Source organism: Rhynchophorus ferrugineus, unplaced genomic scaffold (genome assembly GCF_030347505.1).
Source record: "Rhynchophorus ferrugineus isolate W39M unplaced genomic scaffold, kcgeb_rfMv2 rfM3, whole genome shotgun sequence".
Classification (NCBI taxonomy): domain Eukaryota; kingdom Metazoa; phylum Arthropoda; class Insecta; order Coleoptera; family Curculionidae; genus Rhynchophorus; species Rhynchophorus ferrugineus.
Window position 1 is genome coordinate 29539307 of NW_027472582.1, and position 18528 is coordinate 29557834.

At 29.3% G+C, this 18528-nt stretch overlaps 1 protein-coding gene across 2 annotated transcripts in view; it reads right to left on the reverse strand.

Annotated features, from left to right (window-relative positions):
• Positions 1 to 18528, reverse strand: part of LOC143192721 (uncharacterized) — a 154613-nt gene that overhangs the window by 84356 nt on the left and 51729 nt on the right. The window lies entirely within an intron of this gene.

Genomic DNA, 18528 nt, shown 5'->3' on the forward strand with positions numbered 1-18528 from the left:
AAAGGCTGTTATAATTAGATGATTTATAGTCTAGAAAAGAAACGCGAATTCATTATTTCAGTTCCTTATTGGTTGTGTAGTATGGTGGAGTACGGTGCTGTAATATTTACAGACCTTCTCCGTAGATATTCCACTTCTTCAGTCGAGTTTACTTTTTTTTTCGTTTACTAGAATGACCAGCTACAACCAAATGGTCTTCGGTTGATGTCGCTTCAGGTTCGGGATATGATTATTTTGCGGGCGACAGAGAACCTGGGTTACGAATGGGACTATCGTAGTTTGTTTACTACCGGGATTTGTGGATGGATAGGGATTTTATTAAGGTGTTATCATGTTCTAAGGTTACTATGGAGAACCTCACACTTAGCATATTTATGAAATTTTTCACAAACGGGATGCCTGATTCGAAGTGTGTATTGACGTTCCTCATAAACTATGGGGCTCTGAGTAACGCACGGACTTTTTTGGATTGGAACACTTGGAGTAGTTCAAGTTGTCTCTCCGAGACATACTTGTACCACACCTGTGCTCCATTGAGGCAGATTGGACGGACTAGCATTTTATACAGAGTCGCTTTCTGTGGTCGAGTTTACTGGCGAGCCCTACTTTATATATGAGGAATATTGAAAGTAACTTTTCAACGTCTTCCAATTTTAAAGTGGCACCAAATTTAAATTAACTTCTTCCATATTTTGAATGAATTGTCCAGTAACTATTTTTTTAAAAGTTTTGTCATCATATCAAAATCGAAATTTTTGAAGCATCAAATCTAATTTTTTGCAAATGCAAAATTTTCTGAAGAATACGATAAATCTCTGTAACAAGTGCTTTTATAAATAAAATAATAGAGAGTAAAATTCAACGTAAAAAAATTATTAAAATATTACATTTGAAAAGATGCAATTACTTCTCGACTCTACAATATTATATGCTATCAACAAATTATATTTTATCTTTATAGTCTATCACAGATGTAACTATATGCAGTGAGATAGCGAGGATTGCTATATTTATACTATTGCTATATTATGCTACCGTAGTTCCTTTATCTTAACCTAATATCCTGTCAATTCTCCCGTCGACCACATGTATCATTTAATATCGCAATAAACAAGTTTTATTCAAACAGTGTTTTCAGTTCCCGTGCGTATTCCTTCCTAAAAATGGTTGTGAGTGTTTGGAAAAACAATCGCATCGACAGACTCACATTTCAACCGACCAGACGAACATTCCTACAATTGGTGACCCCGACGCTTGACAGGTGGCTTGAAGGTGCTTAACACGTGCCTGGAAGGAGAGCACGCGGAATGGAACCCATCAACATTACATGGTCGATGTTATCCCACGAGGCTAGTCTAGATGGACGAAAACTCATTTAATTATCCTTCCACAAAAATGTAAGTGAGTGTTCTTCGGACAAAACGAACAATCGCATCGACAGACACATATTACGACTGACTAGATGAACATTCCTACATCTTATTACAGGTTAGCAATAATTTACACAGAAATAATGTGACGGGTATGCTTTAATCGTAATATCGTAAAATGTGCGATTTTTCAGAATCAATCAGAACCAAATTGTTGGTGCTAGATCAGCGGGAGCATTTATAAAGAATGCTAAATTCATTCAGAATACATGATATATGGTAAAACATCATCGGTAGACAGGTATTGTGAACAAACAAGTAAACTGATAGAGACCGACAAACATTAAAAATAGTTATGTTTAAGCTAACGTGGCAAAAGTGACAACAAACTTAGCACTCACGTAAGTAATACTGTTTCAACAAAAACAACACGGTGGAAAGTTCAGAAAGCTAACATTCAAGAGAGGTTTGCGATTACGAAACCCTTTGTAACGGAAGCCAATGCTAAACTGTGGCTCAAAATCATAAAATCTGGAGAGCTATGGTTGTATGGTTGGTGTGGTTGGAAAATGTGGTATATCTGATGAAATGTGGTATGTGTTTTCGGATTAATTATCGATTACATCATACAATGTTTTCTACAAACCGGTCAGGTTTATGTATGTAGAACCCCAAAAGAAGCCTACGATCATCGATTGGAGAGGTTCTGTTATGATGTGAGCAGCAATGACCTCGCTGCATATTTAATTCCTCCCTCTTATTTACATCACTGACAGTGTTAATGCTATGGTATAACTCGACGTCTTCACTGGTGAAGTTATTTTTATAACTAGTATAGTGTTGGCAAACATCGCCATATTCCAAGATGGTACCATGCACACAGCCAAAAATCTTCAGCCTTGGCCATTTTCCCTGGTCAGCACAATCGGTCCAATTGAACCGTTATGAGGAGTTTTAGAGTAGATGAAGAGTAGATCTCCAATATCATTGAAACATTGGCGGATGTTTAGGATAGTACATCATTCACAAATTCACATATTTATTCTCTACAAATCTACAAATACAGCGACGAATTACAGCTCTTTAACATCGATTTCGATAATATGTTTTGCTTTTTGTATTTAACCGTCTGGTCAATGACCGGGCACCCGGGTTTCCATTTCAATCCGCAGGTAAAATATATTAACTTCTCCTTGAAATTTTTTTATGGCCGTCTGTATGTCCAAAATTGAAGTAATTTGACACCCATTTTTCATCAAATTTTTTAACAATCAATTAATTAATAAAAGTTATTCACTATCAATATTGATACCCCGTTCAATATCCAAGTACCCCGGTACCCACTAAGATTAATGTATATGAACGACGGGTTTATACACACTTCAGAGACTGCTTATTAAAGTATTTAGTTAATTTGACTCTTAAACTGATAATAGACAATATAGTTTGTATTTTTTTTTATTTAAACAATAATAAAACAATAATTCTTATTATTAACAATACCAAAAATAGTAAATCAGAAATACGTAACTCCGTTTTATTTTATTTTATTAATATCGTTTTCCATTCTCTTACTATTTATTTATTTACATTATTTTATTTATTATGATACAGTGCCATATAAAAATTGAAGTACATTAAATTATTTCATACATCCTTCACATGTCGTGGTTGTATACAGTGTTCGTCACAAATAGGGTTCTCACATACCGAACATATTTTTCTAGTTTTGCGACGTTTTTTAAATTCACTTTGGAGAAATTCATAGCATACACCAGTAATCTTTTTCCTCCCAGTTGAATCGAGCTACATCTGAGCTGTCAATGATACAGATGATGTTCGCCTATGCGCATTCCCATTGATAGCTCGACCAAGAAGAGAATCAATCGCCACTTTCGTTGAGAAATGCCTCATAATTTGTGCATAATTCGAACAAATTTCAATGAATGGAGTATATAACTCTCTGCCCAATTGCCGATAAAATAATCGTCGTTCATACGATTTTTTAACAATCATTTTATTATTCTCATAATACAGAATATATGATGCAAGGTAGGCAATATCGAAAATATTATAAAAAAATGCTAGAGGCCACCTTTGATTTGATCTTTTTGTAGTATATCTAACAATCATTTTATCCATCGTGTCTACTCCAGCTTGAGAACAATTATGAAGCTCAATAATTTCGTTTTTTTTTCTTTGCACTATCACTAATTTTAGCTTCATTGGTTGAATTTAAAATTTATTTATTACTATTTTTTTTAATATTGAAAACATAAAATAAATAATTTACTTGAAAATAAAACAATTAAATCTCTCCTTGCCGTCTAAAACTCGATGAATCAGCCATTATATTTAGATTAAATACAATTTTTTATTAATATTTTATATTTTATTATATTAATAATATTAATAATTAATATTAATTTTTTATATTTTTTTTTTCACTTTCAGTGTATATTTTATAGTTTGTTCACGTGCTTGAGAATTTCAACTGAACACGTTTCTTTCTTTTCATATGACATGAGAAGGTGAAAGGGACATCTTAGGTACCTAAATATCGATTGGCTTGGCATTCCGCTATTGTTATTTCTATGAGGACTATAAACTGTGTCCCTATAGCTATTTCATATGCCATATAGCCAATTTACACAGAATTTTTTTTATTCGGGTACCCGATAATTGAACGAATGGTGAAAATTTGGTCTTTGACCGGACGGTTAAAGCAAAGCTTCAAAGATTACTAAAAAAATCATATTAGATCCTCAATTACTTCGGCCTCTCACATGGTAATATTTATTTATAGAATTTCAATCAACACTATTTACTGTTGCAAGCTGCAATAATTCATCGGTATACATTTTTCATCTTATACGTTGAAATTACCACTTCGGAATTTCATAAATTTTACTCAAGCATCGAAATTGATAAAGTTTTTTCGATTTAATCGAGCGAGCGATTGGCTACGAGTGTCACTTCTTTTGATTAATGTATAAAAATAACCTAAAAAGACATTTCTGTTCTAAATTTATTAACCAAATTAAAAAATTAAATAACAGTTAGCTTGGCAGCAGCGGCGGCAAAGGCAACAGGGCGGTATTCCTACTGCGGCGATAGACTCAAGTTCGAATACCGCAGAGCATGGTTGTACTTTGGGTTTGTATTTACAATTGTGAATATCTCCAGGAAAAAGTGTAAAATTCAACAAGGAAGAAAGATCTCAGTCACGCCAGTAACATTCTAGAATTCTACTAGAGTAGGTAAGTCTATGGCCAACAGTGGTTCGGAACTCACGCTAAGCTATAAGACCAGACCAGTTAGACCATGTTAAAAGGGAGACTTCATAAATATAATGTCAAAAATAAGAATACAAAGTTAAGTAATTTAAATAACATCATCGGAACAAGAATATCGATGCAAGTATTGTAAATTAGATTTGAAATATACCAATAGTAGAAATTCGTAATTCCTTTATGCTTTAATTTTGACAACATGTAAATATTCTGTCTAACTACACTATATTAGTTGCAAATTCGATTTAAAAATATGAACTTTTATTTAGTAATGTTTAAAAAAATTCGTCTATAAAGCACTTTTTGCATTTTATGGAAACATATGCCATGTCAATGATATAATTGTTGGCAAAATTCACACTAAACTGTGGCTAAAGATGTATTCGTAACTTCAACTTTACACAACACATTAATCCATCCTGTATGCGTTACTATAACACTGTAACTTTCCACAAAAATTTAAATGTTAATTATAATTACCACAATATCCAAATTTAGAATAGAAGTTAATGACACTATAACAGTAGAACAAGAAAAAAATTAGCACCGCACGCCATATAATTTATATTTTTAGATTTTCTTTTACGTAAATCAATGTTAATGCTGTATGAAAGAAACCTGCATCATGTCATACATTATTATAAACTAACTTTAAAACATATTGAGAACCTGCGCGTAAATTTATAAATCTAGTTATGTGTAAATTTTGTATCTGCTTATTTTGTATTCTAGAAACGTCGTAGCATTATTAAATATTTAACTAATGGAGCGCTGGGAATAACCCCGAAAAGGACTTCCTGTCGACAGCTGAAGCCTAAAACATATTGATATAGTGAAACTATGCAAAGAGTTCAAGACTCTAAATTTTATTAGACATAAACTACGTAAACATAATTTATTTGTTTCTTTCTATCTAAACAGTAAGAAGAAATACGAGTACTAGTGTTTTCGAATTAAATGCTTTATTCATATTGGTAGATTAATAAAAATTGAGTTCTAGGATATGAAAGAGAAATGAAAAATGTATTCATAGTTACTTAATAAATTACTCATTTCTTATTATATCGATGCTCCAATTTAAGGATATTTAGTTTGACGATTTCCGAAAACCCTTTTCCTTAGGTCATTGATTAAATTAGATCTATCTTCCAAAATTTTACAGTAAGTTTCTTGGCCGATTTCTGAATTCGAAACTTATTTCTAACCGAGGGATCCAGATTTAAACCACTCAAAACATCACTCAGTCAAAACAACTTATCTTCTTATTTCAATGCAAGATTATGGTAGTAGATCCAAGCACCATCCTTAGAAATAAACTGATGCACAGGGTTTTCATGAAAGCTGTAATAATAAAAAAGCAGCTTAGTTACTAAGAAAAAAAAAAAGTGATACGTAACTCCTTTTCATTTATTTCATAGAAACTGTTTACATTTTAAGTTATATAAAAAGTTCCCGTTAAGCATTTAAAATAATTTTTTTGTTGTTGCTAGGTCTAGCACCTAATTTTAAAGACTTTTTAATGAAAAATTATTATTTAAACTAAACGAACCAATTTAAAACTCCAAATTTTCTGTATCAATAACATTTTAACCCAATCAATCAAAAACATCATGAACAAAATAATAGGGACGTAATAGGGCCGATTACGGCCTAAAATTCAATATAAATATTAAACTTTCTTTGAATTTTTATTGAAGATTTATAAAAAAATTCTAAACAAGGCACTAAACACTACTTTTCAGCATAATATTTAGATTGGATTATAAGTACTAAAAATGTATAATTAATACTAATGTAAGCTTTAGAATCGCCGCTTCGGTAATTTTCAAGTATGCCGGCTTGGTTGACGCAGTGGTAAAGGCGACAGGACGGTCCACCTACAGTTTCGATAGTCGCGGGATCGAATCCTGTTGGAGCATGGTCGTAAATTTATGTTGGTAATTGTTTAGTATTTGTGACTGTCCTAGGCAAAAGTGTAAAATCCGACATGGAAAATGATCCGAGTCACGCCAGTAACCAAGCTGTGTAAGACCGGATGTCTTCTGTGATGATCTCTAAGTTAGTCAATAGCTAGTTAGTCGGTTTAATGCCTAGGATCGTAGTACGGAGCCCACGTTAAACTGAGGGTCCTATCCAGATAAATCCTCTTTGGTATAAAGGAGACTTTAATATATAAGAAAATTAAATCGCAAAATTGATCTATTAAATTTATTTACTAATAATTACTATAATTGGTAATCCTTGAATCCAAAATTCATGTGAATGGAAATCAATTTATTATGCTACATCATAAATTCTAGGTAAACACGGTAATAACTCTGACTTCACCTTGTTCTTACAAGATCCCGTAGATACAGAATTGGTAAAATGGTTTATTCGATTCACATATTTTCCAGGACCGTGGTTCGGAGCCCACGTTAAGTAGTAGGTCCAGTTAGTAGATAATCCAGGATATTGACATGATAAAATATTAATATTTCAGTTATAATAATTAACAAAATTCGGTTATAAACTGCAGAATGCACTAAAACATTTTGTTTGATTTAAAATATTTTGTTTTGATCAAAGGAACGCTAAAAAGCAAACAATGATTTAATTTAGTTAAATATTACTAACTTAACTTAACTAGGTAAACCCTTGTTTAGCAGTGAAAGTTGTTTATGTTAATGAAAAAAATTGCTACACAAAAAAAGGTAAACTCTTATTTACTGATTTAAAACTTGGATGAGGCCAACAACAAACAAAATGATTTTCTTTATTTATTTAGTTTATTTGAAACAGCTAGGAGGAATAATATTATAGCGGTGACAATTATAGGAGGGTTTCCGTATTTAGTAATACTGGTAAAAGAGTATACTGGTAAACAAAGATGGGTATACTCGATTATAAGGCAGGTATAATGAAATTGATTTGCTACATTTGGCTGAACGTATCTGTTTAACCAGATGTATGATCTTCAAGAGCATAATATAGAATGGACAAATTCAACTGTATACATTCAAGATACATTTAACAAGATTACTACTGATGTCTAATAGTGGTGCACTAAGAGAAATAAAAGAGCGTGATAAATTAAACAAATATATATTTAAGGTAAATAAAGAGACTTAAGGTTAACATAGACGCTGTAAGTTGTTTAAATAAATAGAGTAGAGAATTAATTCTAGAACTAATTATTTAAGAGATTATTACATAAATATAGACTAAATTAATTGCTTTAATTAATAGATTGAATATACTTGTAAGACCAGAAACATATTAATATCTCCTAGACTCACCAGATTGTTAATATAAGTATAATAATGAGAATTATGCACTTTTTCGTATCTAATATGAAGGGTGCAGATACTCAGAAAAAGCGGAAAGCGTTGATGAATGGAGAACTGTGAAGGCTTTTAGTAAAACTTACTACTTCGTTGTAATACAAACGCAGTTTCAGAGAAATGGAAAAAGGGCGGCGATTTATGGAGGATTTTATTTAGTAAAGATGTATTTAATTTAGTAGCTACTTTATTCTTTAATATACTAAATAATTATACAAAAAATAAATTACAATATAATAGACTAATGTCTTTCTAAAATATAAAGAACAAAACCGTCAAAAATAATATACCGAGAAAGTGAATATTAAATGTTTAAATATTCGCCCAGAAATATAATGAGAATTTAACTGTCACTAAAATTTAATGGTACGGAAAGCATGGTTGTCATCAGTTTGCATTTTATTAGCAATTATTTTCCGAAAATCGTCCATTTTTAATGAGTTTTCAGTTTCTATTTTATACCTCATTTAATATTTGTACGGTTTATAAGTCGTTGACCCTTCTCGTGAACCCCATTTAATTTGAAGGAAATTTACGTTAACTGAATCTTTTTGGAATGCTGAAGTTCGCACCCTTTTTATACCCCATTTGACTTAGAGCACGTCAAAGATGATATACGCCACAGAAAGTTTAGATGAATTTAGAAAGTTAGCTTAACTTACAAATGGATGAAGCGGTGGTACGCATGTGGAAATCGTGTTTGAAGCCGTCAGATATACATAGCGATATTATAGAAGTGCTTAGAGTTAAATACATTGTAATGCAATTAAATTGAACCAGGAAAATTTTATGAATTTTCGCTACGCTTACACATTAACACAAATTAAATTATAATATTTATGTTCCCATTAAAATATTTATATTTTCGAGTATAGGATAAAAATGAAATAAATAATATGTTTTGCTATTTTTATGGAAAACAGTAAACTAATATATAAATATGTAATGCAACAGCATCAGTACATAATATTATGTTACAAGTGAGTGATATATCTAAAAATATTTTTAAAAAATGTAGTTTTTATTTAGAAATATATATATCCTGCATGGACCAACATAGATATTCATTTTAAAAGTATGGAACTTCCAAATTTAGTTCATATACTAATAATATTACAAATGCGAGTCCAAATCTGAAATAGTGTTTGAAATCCAATTGCATATCTGTCAGAAATATTGCGATGTGTATCTCTTCATCGGCAGCTTATTTTTTCGATATATTTCCCTGAAATTATGGAGTGGTTGTAAAGCACTAGTTCACTGAGCTTTCGTGGAATTAATACTTTGGAGAAAAATTGTAGATGTGCCTATTTTTAAAAACAAAACCTGATACCTTAATAATCACAAATATTCCATAATTCATTTGAATAATTCAAAACATAATCTTCACTTATTGCAGCATCGATACACTTAAGAATGTAGTTTCGTATGGTTAAATTTTGAAGATTGTGATTAATAGCATTGGTAGAACATTCATTGACTCTGGTAATTTTTGCATTTTGTGCGACATTTTGGCAAATTGTGTGTACTGTAATTCTACCCACATATTTATTTTCAAAGTTATCTTCTTTAGGTTTCGACGTAAGACTAATAATTTAAGACATTTCGGCCCTTTTATAGTTGAATAAATATAATTATGTGAAAAAAGCTTTTTTTGATTTAACCTTTTTCAGAAAAGTAATTATAGTTGGCTCACATTAAGTTTTAAAGATATTTTAAACTACTTTTTCATTTATTTAGTTGCCTGGAAATAGAATAATTATATAACCAAGTATGACAAGTATGACAATTACCTTTATTATAATACTTTATTAAAACTATTTAATAAAGCTGATAGGCCTTTAAAACGTTTGTTATTTGTATATTTTGCCCTTTTATTATATAAACTCTATATTATAATATATTATAATTTGCTATATAATAAATTAACAATATTTCGGGCTTGGTTGACGCAGTTTTCGCGCGACTGGACGGTCCTCTCATTGTTGTGATATGTGCGGGTTCGAATCCTGCTACGGCATGCTTGTATATGTACGTTTGTGATTGTCTATAGCTATAAATATCCATAAGCCAAGAAAACATTTGTTGGTAAAAAGACATACAAAAATATGACAAAAAAGAACAATAAAAACGTAAACATTTTTCCCTTTCAAATTTTTGCTTCAAGAAAAGTCTTTCAATATAAATCTACCATATGTTAATATCATTTACAAAGAATAATTGCAAAAGGTGTACTTTTGATAGTTAAATCTATTTTGTTCTAAAATAGAAGAGGAAATGTCATTTTAAACATTATAATTATAAAAAATACATATAATATGTTGAAATACAACAAGAAAAAAATATTAGATAATACGTAACAATAAAATGCGCATACACACATTAATTTTTATAGAACAGTTTAAGAGATTTACAACATGTGTATTAGTTGTTATGCTTTATGTATTTGTATTGTACATTGACTGTGTACAATTAATCACTGTCAAGACTTAACTCTTGACTTGATTGAATTATCACCGTACACTGACTACTTTAATTAACTTTACTCTTAAGCTTTTAAACATATTCATAACGTTTGTATATGTAATATAGAAAAAGTGTTCGTTAAATTTTCCGGTAGGCTGTTTCCATATTTACATCCAACTGTCAATTATTTGATATGTTTTCTGAATAAATAAAGATAATAAAACCCTGGTTCCTTTTAGATCATTAATTTACACTATAACATAAATGGACATAACCTCAATTATCGTAAACCTGGATGTAAATTTTACAATAAAACCTTGTTAAAAATTAATGATAGTAATAACAGTAATGAGGGAAAATCAGTTCTGCGGAAGAGTTACGGCTTAATGTTCTTATTCGCTAGACATTCAAATGGAAGTTATAAATTTGAATAACCAAAAGCGGATTTCGTTCCGACTCCTTAAAACTTCACTTAAAAGTTTATAAATTAAAATGGCACATTATAAATTTCAATTGAAATATCATTTAATTATTTTTTATTTAATTATTTAATTAGATTTTTTAATTATTTAATTAGATTAGAAAAACTGTATATAACTGAACTGTATATAAATTCTGGAAAGCTATATTAAATAATTAACTATATTTTCACTGTAATTCAAATTCTATTTCAAATCATAAAATCGTATTTTATATTAATCAACAAACATTGCTGGAATATGTTAATACATTATTCAGGCATCTAGCTTTAAATAATAACTGAACCTAAATAGGCAAGAGGTTTTCCTACGTAAAAGTTAATGGGTTGTATCGTTTTCCTTTCCTTAAAATACGTCTTTTCTAAGATAAAAGCTCTAGTTCAAGCGGAAATGATTTAATTTTAAATGAAATTAGGGTAAGAGTAATGTTTCTGTTGTAACAGGAAATTCCGAAAATGAATGTCATGTATATTCAGTTATTCTTCAAAAACATTTTATTTACAGTACAACAATATTTGGCATTTTGTAACAACAATAGTTTCTTTTTTATAACAAACTACTTGTAATTGTGCTTAGTGGTATCCTAAATTTAGTATAAATTAGTGTACTAGACAAATTAATCAGATAAGGTTAATTTAATTAGTACGTCGGAAATCAAACGCCGTTTTGAGTATCATATTTTAAGGATTTTTTCGATATCTGATGCTCCATTGTAAATAACTGAGTTTTGCACCCCTTCTTGGTTGCATTGTTTTTTTTCCTAATATTATTATACATTATGTTACTTGCCAATAATTATTTCCATGTCTTTGGTAGAATTTAATTTCTATATGCTCTAATATTTGAAGAATACGATGGTTAACCATTCTTGTGTATTTTGTATAATATGGATTATGTCATATTACAAAATTGTTTTGGATATAATTGATACTTTTCATTTTATTTTCATGAATTTCATTTTCATATCGCTTATAAATATAATCTTAGTCGAAAATTTAGAAAAACATGCTTTTTCAATTAATTCTTCTTTGTTTATCTTTAAGGTTTTAACTGCTGGAAAATATTTGTAACAGTTTCATTATTTGGCTTAGTTTTGGATTTGAAATATTATTTGACACATCTTACAGTTGATATAATAAAATTTTTCTTAAAAGCTATAGAACATCTGTTTTTATTTCTATACTATATTTATATCACAGCTGTTTTCGCTAAGTATAAATATATTGGAAATTGGACAGAAGCTTGCATTTCAGGGTCAGACCATCATAGATGGATGGATTACAATAGCTCAGTTTCTCATCCGTAGACTATTGGAATTTAGAGTCAATAAAACATTGGAGTTAAAACAACATTCCGTACGGGAATACCATGTAAATTTCGTTAGAAACAGTGCCATTTTGAAGATCATTTGAAGGGGATGAAATGATCCCATTTGAAGGTAAAATGTAAGACGAAGGTATAAACCATACTCAAAAATAATTTTATAACAATTGTAAGCTGTCCAGGAGAAACAACAGCCACATTCTTATGGTCGTTTCGGGGAAGAGGTTTTAGTAGAGAGCTGTTACATTGTATGATTGTTACATGTATGATGTTACATGTTTTATATCGCCGACCAACAAACAGCCTTTTATTTCAGTAAATAAATAGTTCTTGTGTAAGTGATGTGTTAAAAGGATTAAATGAAGAAATATTTCACAATTCTAAATTAATTTAACACCATTGTACGATAATTTATGTAAAAATAACCGTCGATTAAAAGGGTTTTGTTTATCTTTAATAAATTTGGCAAATTTGGTAAATAAACTTTGAAACGTGTATTTGGAGTATGTATGCAAAATCATATCGATTGTTTATTTAAGCAAATTAACCACGGCAAAATTGAACATGTAATCGACCAACCTCGGCAATAAAGTTTATGTAACCCGAGACAGAAAATCAAATGTTTTTACGAGGAGTCGTGCGAATCAATATTCCCTTTAAAGCGTCTTCTGTCAATATTTGTTACCGTTCCACTATTAGAGTTATTAGAAACGTGCACACGTGGCGGAAGTCGCCAGGGCTTGGGTTTGTTAAAAAATAAAAAAAGCTATTAACTTCTATACAAACATCAGCATGTATTAGAAAAATTAATAAACTGAACCTAAATTCAGATTCGCTCTAGATTCGTTCTAAATTCTAGATTCGCGAAACACTCTAGAAAAACCAGTGTGAAACGCGAATATTACAATGTCAGAAACCATTACCATATATGTTAGGAGAATCTTTAAACGTATGCGATTGTTCAAAGCCTTTTATCATGTGAAACTTGAGCTATGGCGTATCAATGAGTATCCGAGGATTGACTCAATTAAATAGCGATTTAATAGATTGAAAGAAAGATGATAGTAAATTTCTATTTCCTCTAGGCGTGTCCAGATGATGATGATATGATTCAGCATATATTACATAATTAAATGAAACAAATATATAAACAAGAAGTTAATTTTTATTTTCTAGATGAAGCTTATTTGTATGGTTTTGTATGTATTTTGTTTGTAATGATTGGGTTTCATTAGTCATAAAATGTATTAATAATTCTTTCCAGATATATTGTACTTCATGCTGGAAACCGGAATGCTTAATAACACCTTCGGTTTGGATGAACTCGACCGGACGCATTGAAGACTGATTGATATTGACAAATGATGGAATTGTGAACAAATATTAGATAGATTGGAAATTAAAGCCTAGTTATTCACTTTACTTAGTGATTTAGTGCTGCCAATTTCTAAGACCAGGTGATGAGAGTTAAAAAAGTAAAGGCATGTATATAATTAATATATGATAACTGAGAGAAATATTATTGTAGAGTGTAAAATATTTATATGCACAGATATGTGTGTAATTGTTCGGAATATACAAGAGCATTTGGTTAAAATGTGTCTGAGGAGAGAAATAATAGTAACGGTTTTGCAGATATGGCGAATGCATTAAGAAGAATGCAGTGATTAAATCTAGTTTTATCAAGAAAGATGTATATAGGTATTAACAGAACAAATGAAGGAACCGTACAGTAATATCAAAATGTCTTTACGAAGAAACACTGTATCGAAGGTTACAGGAAAGGAAAGTACTTGGATATGCAATTGTTAATTAGGTGGATTAGGCCTCCAGGGGAAACTACAAAGGTACCTAGAACTTTAACTCATAAGTGGTATGAAAAAGAGGTCAATGTAAATATAACCATACACAACCCTAACCTACAAACTATTATACCTGTGTAGTTACTTAATTTTAGTTTTAACTCTTTCAATAATATATGCATTAAATTTTTTATAATGTTAAAACAAATTATATGTGATAACAGTATTTTTATTTAATTATTTTATTTAGATTAGAATTTTGTTGTACGTCAAAGCCAAACTGAACTAAAACTCAAAGTTGATACGACAACATTGCGACGTTTTGACATCACAAATTTAGATGACGTATGTACAAAATATCTTTGGATAGACTGTAAATGATTTTGACAGTACAGATAATTACCGGCGTTGAGCTACAAAAAACCTTCTAAAATATTCAAGGGCTATTAATTTACCAAATATTAGGATTTGGTCTAGCAATTTATACCCAAAATAATACCAAGATTAATACCAAATGATATTATATGCTGATGATTTGATGTTTTTAAAATAAAATAAATAAACAGATCACAGATGACAGATCTACGTTTTGTTCATTGCGAAAAAAGGTTTATTAAAAAAATCCTTTCATTATTTTTAAAGCCCCATTCTAATTTGGTTTTACTCTATTATATTATTATATTATTATTATACACTATTAGATATTAGTGATAATATTCTTTTCGCACACATATTTCTGAAACTTTCACACCATAGGAGTCTTCTGAAAGTTTCGAAGAAATCAATAGCTGTATATTTCGATTTCTGTTTAAATTTGGTCTAATATTTGAACTGAAAAATATTTACATTAAGTTACATTAAGCGTCATATACCAAATTGTGTTTTCTAAATCTGGGCGTTATTCAAACATAGATGAACTTCATATATGAACTCGTTTCTCTTTAATCACCTTCTACATTCAATGAAATGCACATGCATATAATATATGTTTATTATAATAATAATAGAGTCTAAAACCAGTCGAAAAGCCCACCAATATATTTAATTTTCTTATAATTAAAATATAGTAAAATTATCAAATATAAATTTAAATGACGATGTTTGCTCTATTATTCCATATTGGGGCCATATTCTTCTATAAATAGTAATAGAATCATAAATATGTATGCCATTTAACTTTAGAAACTATTATCATAAATATTAAATGCCGTAATATGTAATTTATGTATTCAAAATTTAATGTTCAATGGATATATCTCATAAATAAGAAAAGTGATAAAGAATCAAGACTATAAATAGTCTTAGAATGACCAATCTTATATATACTATTTTTATAATCTATTCTATTAATGTTCCTCCAGAAACTAGTTCATCAAATTCTTGAAAATTTATATTGATTTCAGTTTAGAGTTACCTGAAAATATCTGTAGGGAATTCATAAAAGGAAAAATATGATATAGCTGCTGGAGATATGAAAGAATAAAAGAATCAAGGAACAGTAGTGGCTCGTGTTTTGATATTAAAATTTAAAAAAATCGACAAGTTATAATTAAGTACTAAATCAAAAAAATATTCCCAAAATGAATTAAAGTTTATACACAACATTATTTAATTGGCGTGTCAATTGATTTAGTGTTTAATGTAGCTATATTTGAAACGTGTTGTATATACATATAGGTCCTTTTTTAAATAAATGTTGATGAGTATTTTAATTGTTATAAAAATTGATTAATATTTATCGTTTGATATCTCCTGTTAATGGAGTTGGGATTTATGATCTCTTTACTCGTAAGGGTTGTTGGGCATTATTTTGACATTTCTGGTTTTGTATCTATGAAGCATTCATTTTCTAAGCTATTCTGTTCAATACTTTCTCTTTAATGGGAACCATAAGAATTATATGTACAATTTAATTTTTTTGTGAACTATATTTATTTATAGTGTGATATATATCTGAGAAGAATCGTTAGTTTATCATTATATTATCATCTGATTTTGGCCCTTGCTATAATACATATAAACAACATGCATTGTTACAAAACATACAATATCACAAAAAATTAATACAGATAATATTATCTTACTACATCACAGTACATTCTAAATATCAGATAGAATAAATACACAATTATTTGTTTTAAATTAAAGTATACTAATGAATCAATAATATTTACAGGTGCTTTTGTTTACGTGTACTCTGTTGCGATTATCTAGAATATTTTTAAACAAGAGTTGTAAAATTATCAGGTCTCTTTCAAAAACATTACCCCAATAAAACGAAACAAGTAAGCTTGATATCTCTAATAATTTTATAAAAACGATTTGATAAAGGTTTAATTGACTGGTCACCCTACATGTAATGTAATGCATATGTAATATGAAACAAAACAAAACACTTCCTTCTGATACGTTCTTTTGTAACGTTTATTTATTGCTAATGAAATATGTGTCTTTTAAATTCAACTTAGTGAGATTTATGACAAATTCTAAGTTTAATTAAATTACGAGCGAATGAAATTTGCGTATAATAATTAAATCCTTGGTCGCCCAAAAAGTAACATAATATAGTTTTATATAATGGTTTTATTAGGGTTCACTGTAGAGCGATTATTTGAATATTTATTAACTGTATTCATATTATTTCATTTAACGCAATACTTAAATTCAAACTTTTATTTTAGCTTTGAATATTTAAGTTTATATAAAATTTACTTTTTGTGCATCCCAAAATGATAAAATATTTGAAATAAAAAAACGTGCATATCAGATTAATTCTATGATAGAAACATTGCCAATAACTGTTTTGAAAACTGGTAGGTGGTAAGAAACTATCTCATCTAAAAATAAATTTTTGTATAAATACGATTATTTTAGATATAACATGTTTTAAGTGGGTTATTTCAACTGAAATAAAAATAAACTCGATCATTTATATTTTTCTCTTTTTTGCTTGTTTTAATTTAATATAGGAGAGGAATAAGTCCGCCCGATATATAAAGCTGAAACAATAAACACCCTTCCATTAATGTAATTATTTATATTGGCAGATATTTGTTTGAAAGCGAAATTCGAAAATATTTGCGATTTTAAATAAATCTATTGAATAAGCACAGCATATATATTAAATAAAATATCGAAAATATTATGTATTGGTTAAGACGTCTGACCTATATATAAACTTAGATAAAACAGCGACCTTCAAACAATCTTTATCAAATTTTTATTATTCCATTTTTTGTTGATTTTAGTGAGTAGGCCTATTAATAAATATTCTCATCAAACCGCTTATCTGCTTGATTGGTAGCTTAACAACGAAAATCACTCGCACATGGAAATCAACTGATAAGCATCTCCTTAACAACTCAGAAGATATGCTGTCTTCGCTGAAGAATTGTTGAAGGTATCGATTTTTCAGACCTATTTTATGATATCAAATTTGATATTGAAAAAATTGTTTGCAAAAAATGTTATTCAACTAAGTATTTTTTAATTAAGCGTTATGCATTATTTTAGAATAAAAATAATTAACAAAGTATATATTGATTTGAGTCTTATACAAAATAGGACTATTAAATAGATTAATTACAAAGCTTTACATGGCTTTTATTTTACGGTGAATGAATTTATTAATTATTATATTAATTACAAATCTTTAGCTTTCGTCAAGTATATTTATAAAATATCTGCTGTGGAATTATCGATCTAACGAGTTAGTGTTCTCGCTTCGTAGTTTCGTAGTTAATGATATGCTGATTCGCTGACCTCACTAATATTAAAGTAAAACCTATACAAATGCGACTTGTGGATACGAATTGTAGATATATTTTTGTGTTAATATACGACTATGGATAATATTTCCAATTTAATAGCTAACTTAAAGCAATGTCAAGCTAAGAAGTTATGTGAAATTGGCCGAGTAGATATTTTCGGGATGCAAAATAAAAAAAAGATTCATAATTTATACTTGGAACAAATAAGGAAAAAGAACAAATTGTTTTGTTAGACAACATTTACTATTTTTATTACCTATTATAGGATGATTTATTAGCAGAATATCTGGGTGAAATAATGGAAATTAATAACAAAAATTAAAGACAATAACCATATAACTTGAGTTGATAGAGTAAGCAGTAAAATAGTCTAGGGCCTTAGTTAATACAATACAATGTGTATAAAACACGATATAACGTTTATTCTTACTCTATTTTATCAATTCAATTAAGAAACGAAAGTCAATCCTTATTTTATTCCCCGTAATTATTATAAATTTCCTCTAGTAATGCCTTCGAAGTGTTAACATTTATTTCATAAAATTTTTAATAGTTACAGAAGTTATATTAACACTTCAAAATGTAACCGACAGATATCCCTATAAATCAAACTGCAATAGAAAATTTTGTATAATGTTTGTGTTTAGTTAGTTAAAACAACGATGGTTTGATCAATTTGTACTTCTAAGGTTCATTTACATA